The sequence below is a fragment of the Telopea speciosissima genome, unplaced genomic scaffold (assembly GCF_018873765.1).
Source record: "Telopea speciosissima isolate NSW1024214 ecotype Mountain lineage unplaced genomic scaffold, Tspe_v1 Tspe_v1.0245, whole genome shotgun sequence".
Taxonomy (NCBI): Eukaryota; Viridiplantae; Streptophyta; class Magnoliopsida; order Proteales; family Proteaceae; genus Telopea; species Telopea speciosissima.
In genome coordinates, this window is record NW_025317581.1 from 40766 (window position 1) to 52679 (window position 11914).

Sequence of the window (11914 nt, forward strand, 5' to 3'; positions counted from 1 at the left end):
TACTTTTTTGGGCTTGGGATTTTTTAAAAAGTGTCCATATCTCTTATTAGACGTGTGGATGCGATGTTGAGCATCGTGACCTTCGAATCGATACCTATTTGAAACCGTTACAAGGGGAATCCTCGTAAGTTTCTTCTCCTCCACTTATTAATATGCTTAAACTCAGCGGGTAGCCCCGCTTTGACTTGGGAGTCGTTGTCGGCGTGTCACGAGACAACGCCTTTTCGGGTTACTAGAACCCAATGTAGGCAGAATGCACACGACATTCGGACTAAATGACAAAGTGGCTTCAACCACCACTAGTCGTGACGCTCGCCACACAGGGGGCTCTTTCCTTTGGGCCGACCGTACTCCAAAACGAGGCACGGGGGGCCAAACTCCACATTGCACTCGGCCACCATAAGGGCAACAGAGGGCGGGCGACGTGATGCGTGACGCCCAAGCAAGCATGCCCTCAGCCTAATGGCCTAGGGCATAACTTGCGTTCAAAGACTCGATGGTTCATGGGATTCTGTAATTCACACCAAGTATCGCATTTCGCTACGTACTTCATCGATGCAAGAGCCGAGATATCCATTGCAAAGAGTCGTTCGTGAGATTCGGATTCTAGACGACATACATCACACCAAAGTTACGATGGCACGCCCATTTTGTTGTGAATTCCTTGGTGCCAACCGCGCCGATTGTTGTGTTTGGGTCAATGCCACAAATACCCACGGACCGACCTTACAAGGGTCAGGGAGGAAGGGGCTTACACCCCCCCACACCCTTCCCCCTTGATCATGTGATGCAACATGTTCACGGGTCTATCTGCTGAGCAGGTATCGACAATGATCCTTCCGCAGGTTCACCTACAGAAACCTTGTTACGACTTCTCCTTCCTCTAAATGATAAGGTTCAGTGGACTTCTCGCGATGTCGTCGGCGGTGAACCGCCCACGTCGCCACGATTCGAACACTTCACCGGACCATTCAATCGTAGGAGCGACGGGAGTTGTGTACAAAGGCAGGGATGTAGTCAACGCGAGCTGATGACTCGCGCTTACTAGGAGTTTCTCATTGAAGACCAACAATTGCAATGATCTATCCCCATCATTATGAAATTTTCAAAGATTACTAGGGCTGTCGCCCAAGGCTATAGACTCGTTGAATACATCTCGTGTAGCACGCGTGCAGCCCAGAACATCTAAGGGCATCACAAACCTGTTATTGCCTCAAACTTTTGTGGCCTAAACGACCATAGTCCCTCTAAGAAGCTGGTCGTGGAGGGTACCTCCACATAGTTAGTTAGCAGGCTGAGGTCTCATTCGTTAACAAAATTAACCAGATAAATTGCTCCACCAACTAAGAACGGCCATGCACCACCACCCATAGAATCAAGAAAGAGCTCTCAGTCTGTCAATCCTTACTATGTCTGAACCTGGTAAGTTTCCCCGTGTTGAGTCAAATTAAGCCGCAAACTCCACTCTTGGTGGTGCCCTTGCGTCAATTCCTTTAAGTTTCAGCCTTGCGACCATACTCCCCCCGGAACCCAAAAACTTTGATTTCTCATAAGGTGCCGGCGGAGTCCTAAAAGCAACATCCGTCGATCCCTGGTTGGCATCGTTTATGGTTGAGACTAAGACGATATCTGATCGTCTTCGAGCCCCCAACTTTCGTTCTTGATTAATGAAAACATCCTTTGCAAATGCTTTCGCAGTGGTTCGTCTTTCATAAATCCAAGAATTTCACCTCTTAGTATGAAATACGAATGCCCTCGACTGTCCTTGTTAATCATTACTCCGATCCCAAAGGCCAACACAATAGGACCAAAATCCTATGATGTTATCCCATGCTAATGTATATAGAGCGTAGGCTTGCTTTGTGCACTCTAATTTCTTCAAAGTAACAAAGTGTCCGGAGGCACGACCCGCCAATTAAGGCTAGGAGTGCATCGCCGATGAAGGGACAAGACGATCGATACACACCATGAAGCGAACCGATCGGCCCATCCCAAAGTCCAACTACGAGATTTTTAACTGCAACAACTTAAATATACGCTATTGGAGCTGGAATTACCGCGGTTGCTGGCACCAGAGTTGCCCTCCAATGGATCCTCGTTAAGGGTTTAGATTGTACTCATTCCAATTACCAGACTCAAAGAGCCCGATATTGTTATTTATTGTCACTACCTCCCGTGTCGATTGGGTAATTTACGCACCTCGCCTTCCTTGGAGTGGTAGCGTTTCTGGGCTCCCTCTCCGAATCGAACCCTAACTCACCGTCACCACCATAGTAGGCCACTATCCTACCATAGTTGATAGGGTAGAAATTTGAAAGATCGTCGCGGCACAAAGGCTATGCGTCGTCGAGTTATCATGAATCATCGGAGCAATGGGCCAAGCCCGCGTCGACCTTTTATCTAATAAATGCATCCTTCCAAAAGCGGGGTTTGGTGCATGTATTGTCTAGAATTACTACGGTTATCCGAGTAGCAAATACCATCAAACAAACTATAACGATTTAATGAGCCATTAGCGTTTCACGGTTTGAATTAGTTCATGCTTACACATGCATGGCTTAATCTTTGAGACAACCATATGACTCACTTTGGTAGGATCAACCAGGTAGCTTCCTTCTTGATGCAGTTTTGCATGAAGAACATCCCCCAATTGCATTGGATGATGTCAATCAAGATGGACATAATAGTCTATCTTTTCTTGTGAAACGAATCACAACCAAATGATACAAGAGAACTCATGTCCACTTGGCCATGAAATGTCCCACATCCTTGAGAACACAATGCACATTTACCACAATGTCAAAAGGCATGGTAGCATATGCATCACATTCAAAGCCACCCCACACCACAACAAGGGCAGGCAAGAGATAGAATGAGAATCAAGAGGCCGATTTCTTTCCACCCGACTAGGTAAGCAACACAGGAACCTTGTCATGCTGACCAAAGGCACTAATAGCCCAAATCACAACCCACAAAGGTATCTATACCTGGTGGTTCAATAGACAAGTAAAGAGCCCACTATCACAAGAAAACTGAAAGCCACTCACATGCATCACGTCCACAAACAAGAAATGGCACTACACAACCAACTTTTAGAAGGAATGAGTAAGACCAATGCTTGAAGGCCCCGCTTAGCATGAAAGATTGAATTCGATTTCCCACTAGGAGCAACAGTCTAATAAGAGGTAACACATCATATGCATGGTGTTTTGAAAAACATGCAACATCATCTGTGGTGTGATTTGACAAAAACCCATCAAAAGTCGGCCCATGTGAGGCAGCCGCTTGCAGCACGAGCAAGGGACACAAATAGGTCCACCAATGCCCCACCTAGGCCATTACCTCACCTTGGGCCAACAATCGACCAAGGCACCGCAAAACCCCACTAGATAGCAACACATCTTTATGCATGGTATTTTGAAAAACATGCAACATCGTCCGTGGTACGATTTGACAAAACCCCGTCAAAAGTTGGCCCTCATGAGGCACCGCTTGAGGCATGAGCCAGGGACACAAGTAGGTCCACCGATGCCCCCACCTAGGCCATTACCTCACCTTGGTCCGACAATCAACCAAGGTACCGTAAAACCCCACTGGATAGCATCGCATCGTTATGCATGGTGTTTCAAAAAACATGCTACATCATATGTGGTGCGATTTGACAAAGCCCCGTATAAAGTCGGCCCACGTGAGGCACCGCTTGCGGCATGAGCCAGGGACACAAATTGGTCCACCGATGCCCCCACCTAGGCCATTACCTCACCCTGGGTTGACAATCAACCAAGGCACCGCAAAACCCCACTGGATAGCAATGCATCGTTATGAATGGTGTTTTGAAAAACATGCAACATCGTATGTGGTGCGATTTGACAAAGCCCCATCAAAAGTCGGCCCACGTGAGGCACCGCTTGCGGCATGAGCCAGGGATACAAATAGCTCCATTGATGCCCCCACCTAGGCCATTACCTCACCCTGGGCCGACAATCTACCAAGGCACTGTAAAACCCCACTAGATAGCAACACATCGTTATGCATGGTGTTTTGAAAAACATGCAACATCGTCCGTGGTGCAATTTGACGAAACCCCGTCAAAAGTTGGCCCACATGAGGCACCACTTGCGGCACGAGCCAGAGACACAAATAGGTCCACCGATGCCCCCACCTAGGCCATTACCTCACCCTGGGCCGACAATCAACCAAGGCAGTAAAACCTGATAGCCACCTATGATATGCAACATCGTTATGAATGGTGTTTCGAAAAACATCCGGCAACAATCGTGCTGTGGTGCAATTTGACAAAGCCGTCGTCACAAAGTCAGCCCACGTGAGGCATCGCTTGCGGCACGAGCCGAGGGACACAAATAGGTCAAGCCCCCACCTAGGCCATTACCACTCACCCTGGGCCGACAATCACCAAGGCAACGACAAATCATTTGGGAGACCAAGATTGGGAGAGGGGAAGGGACCACCATATGCATGTGCATAGGGCTGCCCCACTTGTACGCACCACAACGCACAAGGTTGCCCTTGGCTGCACCATAGTGCACAAGTCTCACGTAGCGTGGCTGCACCATAGTGCACAAATGCGCCTAGCGTGGCTGCACCATAGCGCACAATAATGCCCAACATAGCTACACCATAGCGCATAGGGCTACACAACGTGGTTGGACCACTGCGCACAAGTGCGCCTAGCATGGCTGCACCACGACGCACAACGATGCCCAACATAGCTGCACAACAACACATAGGGCTGCACCACATGGTTGCACCACAGCGCAAATGCGCCTAGTGTGGCTACACCACAACGCACAACATCGCCCAATATAGCTGCACCACGAGCGCATAGGGCTGCACAACGTGGTACGCACCACAGCTCACAAGTCCGCCAAGCGTGGCTACACCACAAGATACACTATGATGCCCAACATAGCTGCACCACAATGCATAGGGCTGCATAACATGGCTGCACCACAACGCATAGGGCTGCACCACCATGGCTGCACCACAGCACACAAGTTTACCTAGCATGGCTGCACCACAACGCACAACGATAAGCTTAACATAGCTGCACCCCATAAGATAGGGTTGGGATAACTGGGCACGCTGACATCGCTAACGTGGTTGGACCACAGCACACAACGATGCCCAACATAGTTGCACCATAGCACATAAGGCTGCACAACGTGGCTGCACCCAAAGACACGAGGTGGCATGGGTGGCTACACTACACGCCAAAGGTGCACAACATGGTGCACAACATGGGACCAATGTGCCTTTGGACGGTTTTCTCATGTGCCATGGCTTTATTATGTACGCATGCTGCCTCACGCATGCACACCATGTGCAACGCTGGGTGCCCATCCGTGCCACCCAACCAAGGTAGCCACCCCCTCAGTGGTAGCTCTTATGCTTTTGCACTTTTCCAAAAGGAGACATGACCTTTAAGAAAAGTCATCATTGGCTATTTCTTGAGCTTACAAACATCATATGGTTATGCAAATTGGTAGAAAATTAGAGAAAATTTAAAGGAACATTTTTAAAAAACTTTCATTAATTTATCATTTATATTTATTTTTTATTAATATTTTTGTATCAAAAAATCAAAAATTTAAAAAATTGTGAAAAATCCAATATGTTGAATTTTTTCACAAAACAAAATTTCAAATGGCTTAGCTAAATTTATAGAATGTATTGGCAAGAGATTGGATCACTTCAACTTTGTTTACTATTTTTTATAATTTTTTTTAAAAGATCATAAAAAATTCATCGATCAGTCATATTGGTCTGCTTTCTTAAGTTGCAAACATCACATGGTTATGAAAATTGGTAGGAAATTAGAGAAAATTCAAAGGAACATTTAAAAAAACAATTCATTAATTTATCATTTATATTTTTTTTTATTAATTTTTTTGTATTAAAAATTTAAAAAATCGTGAAAAATCCATTTTGTTGAATTTTTTCACAAAACCAACTTTAGATGGCTTAGATAAATGCATAGAATGTCTTGGCAAGAGTTGGATCACTTCAACTTCGTTTACTATGTTTTATAATTATTTATTGAAAAGATCCTAAAATATTCATCGATACTAATAATGCACCTTTTAAGTGCCTAAAATTTACAAAAATATATCTGTGTCCATCAAATAAATGATTACAACCATTTTCCAAACCAAAGGGTTGTTTTTGCACGAAGGGAATATAGGATCCGTGATACGTTGTGCGGGCATGGCCACGATGTGCAACGGCCAGCACACACATGTGTGCATCATGACCCCCGGTAGGCTCAAGAAAGGCATGGGTGGGTAGTAACATAACCTCTTTGCATATGAAGCATTGTAAATTGTGTGGCTGCGGTGCCAACCATGCCGAGGCAAAGGCAGCCATGCTGGGCAGCCATGTGCACGATGTATTTGCCATGCCGGGCAGCCACATACGAGGCAAAGGCAGCCATGATTGGCATGCCATGTGCGCTAGTGCAAGCCATGCTAGGCAGCCCTCGCGAGGGCAGGCAACCTTGTCAGGGTAGCCTTGTGCACGAGGCAGCCGGCCAGCTTTGGGCAGCCATGTGCGAGGCAGCCAACCATGCTTTGGGCAGCCTTGTGCGAGGTAGTGCCAGCCATGTCGGGCAGCCTTGGGCGAGGCAAGTCTGCTACTATGCTGGGCAGCTCTTGTGCGAGGCGGCAGCCATGCCATCTTTAGGCAGCCTTGTGCCAGGCCTACTAAGCTGGCAGTTGCCTGCCATGCTAGGCAGCCTTGTGCTCAACATGCCTGCCATGCATACAAGGGCAGCACCATGGTCACGAACAGGCACACATGTCCATAGATAGGAACACAATCGTAGTAGGGCACCACAACTTAGGCATTTAATTTAATCTTTGCACCACACTTGGGGGCACACGCGCTTGGTCTACAACTTTATGGCACCACACTTGGATCACAACCGGGGCACATATAGGTACCATACTTTGGGACATAGGTACAACTTGGGGAATCCCACGGGCACATCGGCACACAAACAAGGTAATCGACTACAACATGCATTTCTTTTTATCTTGGATACAACTGGGTGGTAGGCGCTAAAGGGGCACATAGTGTCACGTCGTTTGTGTGTGTGCATGGCTAGTGCGTAGCATAACCTCAGTAGGTATGGGATAGAGTTGTAAAAGGTTGGGGAGGGGAAGGGGAGGGACGAATCGATGCGACATGAGCTGAATCTCAGGTGGATCGTAAGAAGGCCACTCCTTCGCCACTTATAATACCCCATCACGTATTTAAGTCGTCTACAAAGGATTCTACCCATCGCCCGATAGGAATTATGCTTCAAGGCGGCCCCACGCAACACGTCCGTCACGTGGGGCTTGGCCAACGACATGTGCCTCTTGAAGTCGGGAGGCCCTATCATGAAGTCAAAGCTGAAACGGGCGACGGTGCATGTCGCTTCTTTAGCTGGATTTCGACTTAGAGGCGCTCAATTATAATCCGCACACGGTAGCTTCACGCCAATGGCTTTTCAACCAAGCGCTGATGACCAATTATGTGAACCAACGGGCTCCTCTCGCACTTCAGGTTGAATTACTATCGCGACACTACATCGCAGGGTAAAACTAACCCTGTCTCACGATACTCGGTCTAAACCTGAAATACTCACGTTCCCTATTGGTGGGTGAACAATCCAACACTTGGCGAATTTTTGCTTTGCAATGATAGGAAGAGCCGACATCGAAGGATTAAAAAGCAACGCCGCTATGAACGCTACGCTGCTTACAAGCGCTTATCCCGTGGTAACTTTTTTGACACCTCTAGCTTCAAATTTTGAAGGTCTAAAGGATCGATAGGCCACGCTTTCATGGTTCGTATTCGTACTAGAAATCAGAATCAAACAAGCTTTTACCCTTTTGTTCCACCCGAGATTTTTGTGCTCATTGAGCTCATCTTAGGACACCGTGCATTATCTTTTAATGGATTTGCCTCCCACCCAAACTCCCCCGACAATGTCCTCCGCCTAAATTGGCCTGCCGAGGCAGTGCCTTAGGTCCAAAAGGAGGGGTGTAGCCCCACCTCCGACTCATGGAGTAAGTAAAATAAAGTTAAAAGTAGTGGTATTTCACTTTTGCCCGGGATCCCACTTATCCTACACCTTTCAAGTCATATCACAAAGTCGGACTCGAGTCAAGCTCAATAGGGTCTTCTTTCCCCACTGATTTCGCCAAGCCCATTCCCTTGGCTATGGTTTTGCTTACCGGATAGTAGACAGGACAAAGGGGGAATCTTGTTAATCCACTCATATGCGCTACTAATTAGGTGACGAGGCATTTGGATACCTTTAAGAGACTCATAGTTACTCCCGCTGCTTACCCGCTTTTGGTTGAATTTCTTCACTTTGACATTCGTGAGCAATCAAGTAAAAATCACACTTCGCGTGAGCATCCGCAGGGACCATCGCAATACTTTGTTTTAATTAAATAGTCGGATTCTCCTTGTCCGTACCAGTTCTCGAGTCGACTGCTTGACGCCCGAGGAAGGCTCCCGAGGGGTCGCTCCTAATCCATCCCCCGACGGGCACGCTGGGCAACCGCTCTCGCCATGGAAATAGCTCGAGCAGTCCATCGACAAGTAATGGGTTTAGGACTGGGACCCCGTGCCCAGCCCCCGCAGCCAATCCTTTTCCCGAGGCTACGGATCCATTTTGCCGACTTCCCTTGCCTACATTGTTCCATTGACTGCAGGTTGTTCACCTTGGAGACTCCGATGCAGTTATGAGTACGACCATGGCATGGTCGGGCATTCGGCCCCTCCGGATTTTTAAGGGCCTCCTGGGGTGCACGGACACCACACGACGTGCGGTGCTCTTCTAGCCACTAGACCTTACTCGCTGAGCCATTTCAGGGTGGGAAGGCTGTTAAATAGAAAAGATAACTCTTCCTAAGGCCCCCTACCAAAGTCTCCGGACTTCCTAACGCTGTCGTTAACCGCCACATCCCGCTTTGGGAATTTTAACCGATTCCCTTTCGGAGCATGCATGTGTACATGCTCTCTAACGGGCTTCCCCATCCTTTAGGATCGACTAACCCATGTGCAAGTGCCGCTCACGTGGAACCTTTCCCCTCTTCGGCCTTCAAAGTTCTCATTTGAATATTTGCTACTACCACCAAGATCTTCACAGATGGCCGCTCCACTTAGGCTCATGCCCTGTGGTTTAACATCACACCGCTGTGCAGCTTCTCCTACTCATCGGGCCCGATAGTTGGCCCCGATGGCCGAGTATAGGTTGCGCGCTCAGCCGGGCATCCATTTTTGGGGCTAGTTGATTCGGCAAATGAGTTGTTACACACTCCTTAGCAGATTTTGACTTCCATGACCACCGCCCCGTTGTCTTAATCGACCAACACCCTTTGTGGGTTCTAGGTTAGCGCATAATCCGCACCATAACCCGGCTTCCGGTTCATCCCGTATCGCCAATTCTCGCTTACCAAAAATGGCCCACTTGGAGCTCTCGATCTCGTGGCATGGCTCAATGAAGCAGCCGCACCATTCTAATTGCTTAAAGTTTGAGAATAGGTCGAGGGTGCTGCGCCCTGATGCCTCTAATCATCGGGCTTTACTCGATAGAACTCGCCTCAGCAGCTCCAGCCTATCCCGAGGGAAACTTCAGAGGGAACCAGCTACTAGACTATTCGATTAGTCTTTTGCCCCTATACCCAAGTCTACGAATGATTTGCACGTCCGTATCATTGCTAGGCCTCCACCAGAGTTTCCTCCGGCTTCACTCGCTCTGCATAGTTTACCATCTTTCGGTCTCGAGGTATGCTCTCACTCAACCCTTCTTAGAAGATCAAGGTCGCCATCGGTGCAACCCATAGGGGATCCCACTAGTTAGCTTCCTTGTGCTTTACGGGTTTACTCGCCCGCCTGACTCGCACACATGTCACTCCCTGGTTTCAGTGTTTCAAGACGGGTCGAATGGGGAGCTCAACAGCCGATACCCGAAGGATGCAGCAAGAGCCTAATGGCACGCCATGAAGGCGTATGCTGCCTACCACGATACGTCTCTGGGCATAGGGCGACAACCCTGTGCTTAGGCCGCCACACTCGTGATCGGTCCAAGCCTCGAGTCAAGCAAGAACAGCCTATACACCATTCCGCATCCGAGGCGCACGCAGCCCCCATCCGCTTCCTCCCGATAATTTCAAGCACCTTTGACTCCTTTCAAAGTCCTTTTTCATCTTTCCTTGCGGTACTTGTTTGCTATCGGTCTCACCCATATTTAGCCTTGGACCAAATTTATCGCTCGATTGGGGCTGCATTCAAACAACCCACTCACCAACAATACTCGTGGCAGGTGACAGGGTCCAGCATGACGAGTCTCTGCACCTCTCCCGGCCCATTCTAGGGGACTTGGGCCCGGTCCATCGCCGAGACTCTTCTACGGGACTACAATTCAGACGATGAGGCCCGATTCTCAAGCTCGGGCTCTTCCTGCTCGCTCACCGTTACTAGGGGAATCCTCGTAAGTTTCTTCTCCTCCGCTTTATTGATATGCTTAAATTCAGCGGGTAGTCCCGCCGACCGGGTCGCGGTCAAGCGCCTCATGAGACAACGCCTTTTCGTGGTTACTAGAACCCAATGTAGGCAGAACGCAAATGACGTCCGGACTAAATGGCAAAGTGGCTTCAACCACCACTCATCGTGACGCTTGCCACATAGGGCTCTTTCCTCGTAGGCCGACCGTCCTTCAAAATGGGGCACAGGGGCCAAACTCACACCGCACTCAGCCACCATAAGAGCAACATGTCACACCCCAAACCACTCCCTAGGAGGATTAGGTAGGTGACCCAAATTGCGTAACAAAAATTCGCTAAATCCCACGGATTCTAGAAGCAAGTTGCTTACATTCATGGTTCCACATTACAGGTAAGATCAGAGTGCTGAGATAAACTACAATTATAATAAAAGAGAAAGCGAGCAATACGGAAATGATAGTGATATATACATATATAAAGTGTTATGAAACATTCCCACCCGTGATACAACCCACAACAAACAACTAAACCGCCAAAAGCTAAAAGAAAGAAAGATATACAAACATTTATGTACAGTGGTGAGATAACTCAACCCCAAAATAAGAAAGAAAGAAAACCTACAAATTAACCACAACAAAATAGGGATAAACTCCTAAACGTAACAAAAGGAGTCCCAAGATAAAAGCATCGTGTGCTCTCCTCAACGGGCTTCATCAATGACCACCGAGAATGCATCTATCATCGACATGACTCGCCAGTCCACACCAATATCATCATAATAACCAGGGCTCCTTCTCGTAATGAGCCTCCATTCCACAAGCCGCATCGATCTATAAAATCATCTAAGAAAATATATATAACAGAGTGTGAGCCCCATCGAGCTCGTGAGTAAAATATATCATCATGCATGCACGTGCAACCACAATCCCTCATGATCCTACATGATATGCAAGTCCAGATTATTTATTAGCCACCTAGCATTACAACTAAGTCAGGCTAGCTACTACAATCCCCAATACATGTATCCCTGCGTGCGGGCTTGTACACCCCTTCCTCGCGACACACCATTGAGTTGCTCGGAGAGGACCAGCCAGCCTCCCACATCTCGCTCACCAAGGTCAGCCCGACCAGCCCTCTTTGATTAACCTGTAGGATAATCCATCACATTTCTCATTACCATTCTCTTCTCGCATAAAGCCCGCGTGATATAGCTCATATTCACCATTCCGGTGCAAACACATTTCTTTTCTTTTTCATATACATATATGGTCACCTCATAGGCATCCCGCACCTTAACCCCCGTTGGCAAGGGTGTAGCACGGTGATGAAACTCTAACCCCATGTCTATATGGCATCGTATGAGTCGTGGTGTCAATCGCATCCCATTCTACGGG

At 48.0% G+C, this 11914-nt stretch overlaps 2 non-coding genes across 2 annotated transcripts; both read right to left on the reverse strand.

The window, feature by feature from the left end:
* Nucleotides 1–432: 432 nt before the first annotated feature.
* On the reverse strand, nt 433–588 carry LOC122647865. The gene has a single exon (XR_006330986.1). It is a non-coding gene; the product is annotated as a 5.8S ribosomal RNA (ribosomal RNA).
* A 6600-nt stretch (nt 589–7188) lies between these two features.
* Nucleotides 7189–10574, reverse strand: LOC122647866. The gene has a single exon (XR_006330987.1). It is a non-coding gene; the product is annotated as a 28S ribosomal RNA (ribosomal RNA).
* Nucleotides 10575–11914: the final 1340 nt, after the last annotated feature.